The sequence below is a fragment of the Castanea sativa genome, chromosome 1, assembly GCF_040712315.1.
Source record: "Castanea sativa cultivar Marrone di Chiusa Pesio chromosome 1, ASM4071231v1".
In the NCBI taxonomy this organism is placed as follows: Eukaryota; Viridiplantae; Streptophyta; class Magnoliopsida; order Fagales; family Fagaceae; genus Castanea; species Castanea sativa.
In genome coordinates, this window is record NC_134013.1 from 39076232 (window position 1) to 39088510 (window position 12279).

Below are 12279 nucleotides of genomic sequence, written 5' to 3' on the forward strand. Positions count from 1 at the left end.
CACGACTTGTAACATAAGGTTTCTTGCAAAGACCTGCTATTGATTATGAAAAAACATATGCTCTTGTAGTGGACACAATTACATTCAAATTTTTTATTAGCTTGGTAGCAAAAGAGAATTTGGATATGTAATTTGATGGTGAGTTGAAACTTGAACTCCAATTCGTCCATAAGAGTTGTCCGTGTCAAGAAGATGAGAATGGCCGTGACTATCAGGACAGCCGTCCATGTGCCTATCAGGATGGTCGTCCATGGACGTGCAAGTCGTCCATAAGGAAAACTCCAAGACGACCCCCAACACTTGGGAAGAATTTCAGAGATTAATCTACCACGTGTTATTACCCCGAGGTGTGAGTTAAATCCTGGTTCATCGCTATAACTTCCCCCTAAGTGCAAAATTTCCAATGACAGTTATAAAAGATAAAGATAACGTATTCTAACTCCTATAGCGGTTGTGGGTGTTAACCTTGAACCCTCTGACCTCCTCAAATATAGGGGGAGTTATGAGACAAGTAACTATTTCAAGAGGACACTATAAAAACCCCCATTGACATCGAATGAAGGTAAGTTTTCGAGACAACTCCTTCTAAGTTGGAACTCTAGAATTTAAGAGAGAAACTAACTTTAGCATCGAAGGGTTCTTGGCCGGTTCATCCCCTTCACCTTTGATCGTGTGTTTTTTTTTTTTCAAGCCTTCCAAACAATTATTAGCCCTTTAAAGCCCGGAGCATTCTACCTACTGATTTTCCTTGCATTATCAGTTGGCGCCGTCTGTGGAAAGGTTAATTGTATTTTGCAATTTATCTTTCTCCAACGAAAGGCTGCATGGTTCGGATAAGATCAAGGGCCACTAGCCCAGGCCATCAGAAGAGTAGAGATGCTTCTAGTAATCCCCACCGTGATTGTTAGTCAGCACCTGTTATGAAATCGCTTTCCATCCAACACATACAGTCCATGGTAGCCTCCATGGCGGAACTAACCCATCAGAGCCAAGAGTTGACTGGGAAGATTAGTTTAAGGAGGCAACACCATGAAAGGCATGCAGAAGGGCAAGCTTAGAGTCAATAAGATAGAGGAGAAAATGTTGAGCCCGAGAACCAATCAAAGGGTACCGCTTCAAGAAGGGTGCCATACTTGGAGAGGAAGATAGACTAAATGAGGAAGGCTATGGACGAGATGAGGGAGAAAATGAGAAGGGCGAATCCCATAGATGATTTAATTCATCAAACGGACTCCCCTTTCACGGCTTCCATCAATAGTCATCCCTTACCTCCTAAGTTCAAAATGCCTTCCTTGGATTCATATGATAGAATGCATGACCCTTTCGATCATATCGCCACCTTTAAGACTACGATGCACCTTCAAGGAGTTCTAGACAAAATTATGTGTAAGGCATTTCCTACCACTCTTAAAGAGCCGGCACAAGTGTGGTTCAGCAAGATACCTCTGAATACTGTAAGTTCTTTTGAAGACTTGAGTAAGTTGTTTGTTAATAATTTTTTCAGAGGAAAAAATGCGTAAGTGTTCCTCATCTAATTTGTTAACTATAGAGCAGAGGGAAAATGAAAGCTTGCGGTCCTTAATTACTCTATTCAACAGGGAAGCCCTAACAGTAGACGAGATGGATGACAAGTTGTTATTAGCAGCCTTCCATAATGGAGTTAATTCCGATTTATTCATCCATAAACTTTATGAACAAGAGCCTCAAATTATGGCTGAACTCGCCAATTCGGCCCAGAACTTCATGAATGCAGAGGATGCAATCATAGCCAAGAAGAGGAAGAGAGCAGAGCGCATGGAAGCGGATCTCTCACGCCATCCTGAGCAGGGTCCTCGTCCAAAGAAGGCCCGGGCAGGGGAGAAGAAAGACAAAGATAACAAAAAGGCAAGTTCTTTAGCAAAGAGTCAGCAGTACACGCCCTTGAATATGTCACTTGAACAAGTGCTTATGCAAATCAAAGATGACCCATCCTTGAAGTGGCTAGAGAAAATGAAATGAGATCCCAACAAGCGCAATAAGAACAAGTATTCGCTTCTATAGAGACCATAGGCATGACACGAACGAGTGTTTTGATTTGAAGCAACGGATAAAGAATCTCATTAGACAAGGAAAATTGATAAATTTTCTTGGACGAGATAACAAGAACGAGAAGTTGAAGGCAAAGGTAGAAGAGTCATCATGACCCCCACTTGGATAAATAAGAGTTATTATAGGGGGAACCTCGACAGGTCAATCTTCCAAGTCAAGGAAGACTTACTTAAAGGTGGTCCAAAACGTCCAACTGTCTGGATGATCTCCAAGGATGAAAGGAGCGGACGAGCAAACCATTACGTTCATAGACGAGGATGCCGAAAGAGTCCACCACCCACATGACGACACGATCATCATTACCTTGCTTATTGCTGACTATACGACTAAGAGGGTGTTGGTAGATAATGGGAGTTCAGCGGACATTTTGTGTTACCCCGCCTTCCATCGAATGAAGCTTGGACGAGATCAACTTCGTCCAGCAAACTTGCCCTTGGTAGGATTTGGAGGGATGAAAGTGCAACCCGTGGATACCATTACGTTACCTGTAGTGGTAGGAGCATATTCTCAATAGATAACCAAAGAAATAAACTTTCTTGTTGTTAACTGTTCATCGTCGTACAATGCTATCATTGGAAGACCGACTTTAAATAGTTGGAAGGCAGTGACATCTACCTACCATTTGTCTGTTAAGTTCCCAACTGAGTATAGGGTAGGTCAAGTGCAAGGAGACCAATTAGCCGCCAGAGAGTGCTATCTAGCCATGTTGGCTATGGACGAGCACATACAGACGTGAACATAGACAAGAGAAGGATTACCGCGGAGCCCATGGAGGTGCTGGAAGATATCCCTTTGGACGAGAGCAACCTTGAAAAGTTTACTAGGATTGGGGCGAACATGGAAAAGAAAACGAAGCAAGACCTGGTACAATTTTTAAAGAAGAGCCTTGATGTATTCTCATGGAGTCATGAGGACATGCTAAGTATTGACACAAGTGTCATTACCCATCGTCTAAACGTGTATCCTTCTTTCAAGCCGGTATGTCAGAAGAAAAGAATTTTTGCTCCTGAACAAGACAATGCCATTAAAAAAGAAGTCTAGAAGCTGATTGCGGCAAACTTTATCTAGGAAGTTTATTACCCGGACTGGTTGGCTAATATGGTGATAGTATAGAAGGCTAATGGCAAGTGGAGGATGTGCGTGTACTTCACTAATTTGAATAAGGCTTGCCCCAAGGATAGCTATCCGTTGCCACGCATTGACCAGTTGGTGGATTTGATTGCGGGCCATAAATTGCTAAGTTTCATAAACGCCTTTTTAGGATACAATCAAATAAGGATGGACAAGCTGAATCAAGAAAAGACATCCTTCATTACTAGCCAAGGCTTTTTTTGCTACGAGATGAACTCTTCGGTTTGAAGAACACGGGGGCAACTTATCAAAGGCTAGTCAACCATATGTTTTGTCTGCAGATTAGGTAGAATGTGGAAGTTTATGTAGATGACATGCTGGTAAAGAGCTTGAACGAGGAAAAACATCTGGACGACTTTCAAGAGACCTTTGATACACTTAGACAATATAACATGAAGTTGAATCCGAGTAAGTGTGCTTTTGGAGTTTCGTTAAGTAAGTTTCTTTGGTTTATGGTTTCGCATAGGGGAATTGAAGCAAATCCTGATAAAATCCAAGCGATACTGAATATGGAACCACCAAGGAATATCAAGAAAATTCAATCTCTTACAGGACAAGTTGCTGCCCTTAACAGGTTCGTCTCAAAAGCTACTGATAAGTGTTTGACATTCCTTAGAGTCCTCAAGAAGGCGTTCAAGTGGACGGAAGAGTGTCAAAAGGCCTTCCAAGATCTCAAGACGTACCTCACCACAGCTTCGTTACTAAGTCTGTCCGTACCAAGTGAAGAGTTATATTTGTATTTAGTGATATCCCCGCATGAAGTGAGCTCGGCATTGATTAAAGAAGAAGGAAAAATACAGAAGCTGGTTTATTACACTAGCCGACCGCTAAGAGGGGCGGAAGGACGATACCCCATGATGGAGATGTTAGCCATTGCTTTGGCCATGGCTTTCAGGAAATTAAGACACTACTTTCAAGCTCATATCATGAATGTCTTAACAAATTATCCACTAAAGAAGGCGATGAACAAGTTGAAAGCCGCAGGACGACTAATCCAATAGGCTATAGAAACTTAATGAGTTTGATGTCAGATACCAACCAAGGAGCGTGGTAAAAGCATAGGTATTGGCAAATTTCATTGCAGAATTCACTCCCAATCAAGGTGAGCTAGACAAGGTAGACGAAACTTGGAGATGGGTCATCAATGTGGATGGCTCGTCCATAGTATAGGCACGAGGGATTGGAGTTATACTCAAGTCCCCAGAAAGAGACAAGTTGAAATATGTAGCCTATCTACAATATTAAACTACTAACAATGAAGCCGAATATGAAACCCTCCTCAAATGACTATAATTGGCTAAGTCCTTGGGGGCAGAGTTAGTAGTCGTGTAAGGAGATTCTCAGTTGATCATCAATCAAGTGAACAGAATGTGTGAAGCCAAGGAAAATCGGATGAAGAAGTACCTCAGCAAGGTAAAATGACTCGTCAAAAGATTCAAAGAAGCCATTTTTGTTCAACTCTCAAGGGAGAAATATATGGAAATAGACGTTTTGGCGAAAACAGCTTTAGCGGGGGGAGCAATGGATGACTATGACCTAGTCCAATATATGCCAAGCATAGATCTTCCAAAGGTACAACAAATTGAAGGAAAAGGAAATTTGATGACTCCAATAATAATTTATCTCAAAGAGGGAAGGCTTCTAGAAGATAAGGATGAGGCTAGGAAATTGAGGATTAGAACTGCCAAGTATGTCCTCATAGACGAGGTGCTGTACAAGCGAGGCTTCTCTTAGCCTTACTTAAGGTGCTTAGCTCCATATAAGTCAAACTATGTGTTGAGGGAAGTTCATGAAGAAGCATGCGGAAATCACTCGGGAGCAAGAGCACTAGTTCATAAGGTCGTCCGTGCAGGCTACTACTGGCCAACTATTCAAGCAGATGCTAAGGCTTATGTCAAAGTGTGTGACCAGTGCTAGCACTTTAGCAACGGCCCTAGACAACCATCGGAGTATCTGACCCTAATGATAGCCCCATGGCCCTTTGTGCAATGGGGGCTGGGCATCTTAGGTCTCTTCCCACTTGGGACCAGGCAGATGAAGTTTTTGGTAGTAGAAATCAACTACTTTACTAAGTGGGTGAAAGCCGAACCCTTAGCAAGCATTACTCTGCAAAATGTTACAAATTTTGTTTGGAAGAACATTGTAAGTAGGTTCAGGGTACCTAGGGTACTAGTGTCTGACAATGGACGACATTTTGATAACACACATTTCAGAGAATTTTGAAAGCAATTTGAAATCAAGAATCATTATTCCTCACCCTCCCACCCACAAATAAATCGACAAGCAGAAGTTACAAACCGATCCTTGTTAAAAATCATCAAGACTCGGCTTGAGGGGGCAAATGGAGTATGGCCAGACGAGCTACTAAGTGTTTTATGAGCTTACAGGACGATTGTGAGGACTCCCACAGGGGAAACTCCTTTCAAATTAGCCTATGGGAGCGAAGTTGTGATACCTGCAGAAGTGCACATGGCAAACCACAGGGTGATGAAGTATCAGGATGATGATAATGAAGAGCAACTTCGTCTCAACCTTGATTTGATAGATGAGGTAAGAATGGACATGGAACAAAGAGCGGCAAGATATAAAAATCTCATGGCCAGACAATATGACGCAATGGTGAAACCCAGGCGCTTCAACATTGGGATCTCGTCCTAAAAAGAGTCTCCTTGGCAACCAGAAACCCGGCTCATGGAAAACTGGGACCTAATTGGGAAGGACCTTACAGGGTCATTAATTGCAAAAGGAAAGGATCATATTACCTGGAAGCCCTAGATGGATGGAAGCTAGAGCACCCTTAGAATGTCTAGCATCTGAGAAGGTACTATCAATGAAGGGTTAGCCTGGACGAGTTGCATTATGAACAAAGTTGAAGGGCTTCCCTCATAATTACCTATGTTTGTTGCTACTACTGCATGTTATAAATATTTTAATTCCCTAAAAAGTGCATTAGACTCTAACTTATGCACCGTTTAAAGACGAGTTTGTGATGGATGAAGTAATGTACTTAGTCTTTGTATAAGTATTTTAATTCCCTAAGGCACTGCCTTCCAAGCATGTGTCATGCTTGTGGATGATGTTTTTTATTATGTAGATGAAGTTTAGATCTCCAATGTATGTGATACATAAATCTAACTCTCATAATTTCTTCCACAAGAAGGCTAAGGCCTAAGAAGAGAAAAATCCCTAGATGCAGGGATGTAACATCTACAAGCTTTCCTTGAAATAAGGATAAAGCAAAGAAAAATAAGGCATACTCATCTAACCAATAAACAAGAAAATGCATGCTCGTCCAAGGGACGAGATAAAACCTTCAGCATATGCGTCCAAGAAATGGACGAGAAAATGCATGCGTATAAGAATACTTGAAATCCATGGATAAATACAATCATCCAAGAAAATCCAATCTTTGGACGAGTTAAATGCTGGGGGCGTCTTACCTAAAGACGAAAGTAAATCGTCCAACCTATGAAAGAGAAAAAAGAGCTGGCTAAGTCAAATTTTTGGACGAGTAAAGCTAGTAAAAGCAACACCATTCATAAGACAAGTTATACTTATGAAATTCAAAGAATGATCAAAATGTTGAACATGAAAGAATGTCTAAACAAGGGCGAGCTAAATACCACGAGTGGACAGACCACGATTAAGAAAACCAGCATAATGTAGAAGAAGTTTGTCCATACAATAACATGTTCAATAGTAAATAAAGCAATGAAAATAAACATTCATTTATAAAAGTTAAAAAAAAAAAAAAAAGTAGACGACCACTGTCCAAAAACCTTTATAAGTTAATGCCTAGAAGGCAATTGTTTGAAAGCTCGTCACAAAGACTATAGACAAGGCAAATGTACTTGAATAAATTTAAATGGTCCAAAATAGCGGACCTCATACATAAAACAAAAACAAAAGAAAAATGACAAGATAATTTTTCAAACACTTTTCACTGAAAGGGGTTATCTCCATCGTTAGGCTCGTCTTGGGCGGGTTGAGTGGTGACATCATCTTCAACATTAACATCTTCAGAGCTTGTTTGGAGTAGAGAGCTTGCAGCACTAAGGTTGAGCTTTATAAAGCTAAAGTCAACTTCAGGGAAGTTTTCCATAGCGTCCATACGAAAGTCTTCAAAGCCAACTGTGTAGTTGGTATCCAACAGATCAGTGAGCTGTTTAGAAGCTCTAAACTCCGCTACAACGTCTTCTTTGGCTTTGTCAAAAAGGGTACTCAACTCGTCATTCCTTTTTTGAAGGTAGTCAAGACGAGTGTCCTTCTAAAAAATGTCAGCTCTGAGCTCTTCGACGAGGTTCTGCGATTCCTAGGCCTCATCTTTAGCCTTGGCTGCCACCTCAGCCCACCCCTTGCAGTCATCCCTGACTTCCTAGACCCTCGTCTCAAGCAAGACTCTCGTCCTGTCCAACTCCGTGGCCTGCCTAGACGCAGCAATGAACTTTGACATTGCCTACACAAGTGATTAGAGATTCTATTAGAAAAATATACATAAATATATTACCATGACAAGACGAGGTAAAAGTAATTACATACCTTGAAAAGATCATGAACAGCAGAATGCTTAAATTCTCTCAAGGACATGTTGTAGCACGCAGCCACGTCCTCTCCAGTCACAACCTTCTTAAACCTTTCCCAAGCTAAATCCTCATTTTCAAGAAGGTTCATGGGAACCCTCTGAGAAGGCTGGGACGTGGCAGGCATAGTGATCTTGGACGGGGTGACCTCAATGGGAATAGACGACTCCACATCATAGACTTGGACGGATGGTTGTTGAGAGCTAGGCGTAGGGAGGCCAGGCTTGGATGACCTATGCTTTGCCCTGTTCTCCTTGTGATGACTTGGAAGGTTTTCCAAGTCAATTGCCTTTGACAAATTTTTTCGTTTATCTCCAATGGTAGGACGAGGTTGAGATTGGGCCTCCTGCCTAGTTACCTCGTCCACCACCTCTTGACCTTTATTTTCCTTCATGGTTGTCATTCCTAAAAAGGACAATGTTAGAGCCATTTAAAAAAAATAATAAAAAAGAGAAAAAGAGAAAGAAAAACTCACGTCTATGAACAGTGAGCTCGTGAGTTGAGGCTTCTAAAGATAGCTCAAGACCAAGTCCCCAAGTGGCAAGACATTGAAGAGTAACCATAGAGTGGAAATCTCTATCAGCGTGTAGATGAGCCTTTTGGATACGTCCAAGGTAAAACTTGCTCAAGGACACTCGTCTAACACCTGCAGGAAAAAGAGAACAAAAAATGGTTACGCAATCATAAAAAACATATATAATAAAAATAATAAAATGATGATAATAGGCATACCTTCAGGACGAAGGTTTTCTAATTCTCCAGTATATGGGACAAATGGATCCTTGCCAACCTCAACAGGGTGTCCGGCCCAAAAACCAAAGATAAAGAAAAACTCCATCTTCCAATTCCTATCTGATGTAACAAGTGATTTTATCAATCTACAATCTTTCCTTCTGATTGTGAATTGATAAAAGCCAAGGGATTGGTTAATTTCAAAAGGTTTGTAGCAATAAAGGAATTCGTTCAGAGTGAGAGGACGATCCCTTTCAAACACCTCTCTCCACAAAATTTGCATAGAGACGACTAGTCTCCATGCGTTAGGGTTAAATTGACATATCCCTAAACCTAACCTAGTGAGTAGTTCCCTAGCAAAGGCATTGAAGGGTAACCTAAGGCCCCCTAGAAGATAAGCCTCATAAATACCTACGCCAAAATGAGGTTGACAACACCATTCCATATGAACAACTAACCTAGGGTTCAAGTCGTCGAGAATTTGGTACCAACTCCTAAGGGATACTAACCTCTTCTCGTCCGTCCTAGAGTGGACTCCTACAACACAGTTGTATACCGTCTCAACCTCATCTAAAGGAGTGGACGAAGGAGCACTCGAAGGACTAGCCCCAGACCCAGATGCTGCCCTCGTCCTAAGTTGTTCCTGAAGGACCTCTAAAGGAACCCTAAGAACCCCAGAAGTGTATTCCTCGTCCGTGGTGTTTCCCCCACTACTACTATTACTAACACTATTGGAGCCAATGTAGCTAGTTAAATCATGATACTCGTCTATCACCTTATCAACACTATTACTAGACAAAGAGACGATAATTTCAAATATTTTGAAGAAAGCTCAAGGAAAACCTATAGGCGAGTATGAAGAAAATACCTGGCTCTAGACAAAGGAAAACTAAAGACACGGAAACACTTCTAGACGAGGCTCTGGACGATGAATGTCAAGAGAGAAAATTCAAGAAATGCAAAGGGTAGGAGAGGAATTCCGCTATTTATAGGTAGTAAAGTCAGGCATCTAAAACGACGTAACCAACCGGGGAGCAACACATGGCACATTCCTCGAAAAGATAAATAGACGCAACCAGTCACCAATAGGGTCATGACACGTGGCACAACATTGACCGACTAATATTAATAAAAAATAAAAAAAACAACAACAACAATAACAACACGTCCAAAGGACAATGGTAAATTGCATGGTGCTTTGGACGACCCTTGGACAAGAGGCCAACTGATGGTGAGCTGAAACTTGAACTCCAATTCGTTCATAAGAGTCGTCCGTGTCAAGAAGATGAGAATGGCCGTGACTATCAGGACGGCCGTCCATGTGCCTATCAGGACGGTCGTCCATGGACGTGCGGGTCGTCCATAAGGAAAACTCCAGGACGACCCCCGACACTTGGGAAAATTTTCAAAGATTAATCTACCACGTGTTATTACTCCAAGGTGTGAGTTAAATCTTGGTTCATCACTATAACTTGCCCCTAAATGCAAAACTTCTAATGACAGTTATAGAAGATAAAAATAACGTATTCTAACTCCTATAGCGGTTGTGGGAGTTAATATTGAACTCTCTGACCTCCTCAAATATACTGGGAGTTATGAGACAAGTAACTGCTTCAAGAGCACACTATAAAAACCCCCCATTGACATCGAATGAAGTTAAGTTTTCGAGACAACTCCTTTTAAGTTGAAACTCTAGAATTTAAGAGATAAACTAACTTTAGCATCGGAGGGTCCTTGGTCGGTTCATCCCGGTCACCTTTGATCGTGTGTTTTTCTTTTCAGGTCTTTAGCCCTTTGAAGCCCGGAGCATTTAGCTTACTGATTTTTCTTACATCATCAACAATTAATGAATGTGGTTACAACATATCTGTATGGATCATTGAATAGTGATAACTTCATGAAAATCCATAAAGGATATAAAATGCTTGAAACATATAAATCTACATCCCAAAGTAAGTATTCTATCAAGCTACAAAATGGGTTAAAGAAATTCAGACGCATGTGGTATAATTGTCTCAATAAATAACTATCGAAAGAAGAATTTGAAAATAATCCAATTTGTCCATGCAATTTTATTAAAAAAAATCAGAATTTGAATTTGCTATTATTGCAATATATGTTGATGATTTAAATCTTGTAAGGGCTCCAAAAGAGTTAATAAAAACAACAAGTTGTTTAAAAAATGAGAGTTTGAGATAAAAGATCTTGGTAAGACAGAATTTTGTCTTGGCATGCAAATTGAATATCTTCCAAATGAAATTCTTGTTCACCAATCAACGTACATAGAAAATCTGCTAAAACACTTTTACATTGATAAAGATCATCGTTTGAGCACTCCAATGGTAGGTTGGTCACTTAGAATAAAAAAAAAGACCTATTTCAACCACAAGAAGATGATGAAGACACTCTTAATCCTAAAGTACCATATCTTAGTGCAATCAGTGCTTTATTGTATCTTGCAAAACACATGACCTAATATAGCATTTGTAATTAACTTACTAGTAAGCAAGGCCGGCCCAAGGCCCAAGGCCCCACAACAAAATAAAAAAAAATGCCTCATTTTCCTTTGTAAAAGGCCGAAAATTTTATAAAGATATAACATTTTTTAAATAATTGATACTTTTTTTTAAGAGTGATGCTAAAGATATTACAAATTTTACTGTAGGTTGAATTGACATATCACCAATCATATAAAAAGTAATTCAATTACAAATAAATTAAGTTGTTGAAATTCATCAATGACAGTTATTATTATATTATTTTGTGAACATTTTGTAATATCTTTAATTTTTTTTTCATTTCTAACAAGGCTTCCAAAATAAGAGACTAATAAAAATTTAAACCAATTGAAACCCTAAAATATCTGAAAAAGATGCTGCAAATGTGATAGATCATCAATGATGACTAATCTCTTCTAATAGTTTGAGACCTTAATTTTTGTAAACTAATCTCCTACAAAGCCACACTATATCTATTTCTTTCTCTTAAAAAGAATATATAAAATTGAAATTTAGATTACAACTATACTTAACTGTGCATAGTCAGATATCCAAAAAAAATAATATTTATGGTTCAACAATGATATTCTTTTAGAAAATAATATTTATGGTTCAACTGTACTTTTAAAAAATAATTTTCTTCAGTTCTTTTTGTTTAAATTTATGGTTCAACTATGATATTCAATCCTCTATATGAAATTAATCTTAGTTTAGTTAGTATTATTCATCAATTTCTGTATTTACATCAAATTATAGTATTATTTGTTTTCTTAGTATGCAATGAACAACTAAACTTTCTATTTTTTATATTGTGTTTTTTTTTTCCTTTTAATGGATACTAAAGTCTAAAACTATGAATAATTTGTTCTGAATTGAGGTAATGTTTTATGATAAATTTTTATATTTACTATAATATAAGTGAAATATTATATGCTTATAAACATGGTTCTAGAGATTTTGGTGTGTGTATATAATATACATATATATATATATATATATAATAGCGATAAACCCGAAACGGTACACCGGTATTGACCGGTATCCGAAATATATCGTACCGGTGGCCAAACCGGTACAGTCTCCGGTACGGTATTGACTTCCTTGGTATAGCCTCTTTTGGGGCCACAAATTCTTTTTCTTGTAGTTTTTTCTTCCATAAAATTTTATCTTTAGCACTGATAGGTCTTCCACACTTCAGATGTGGCCTTGATGCATTTGCTACTATATTAACAAATTGTCCTACAAGAACT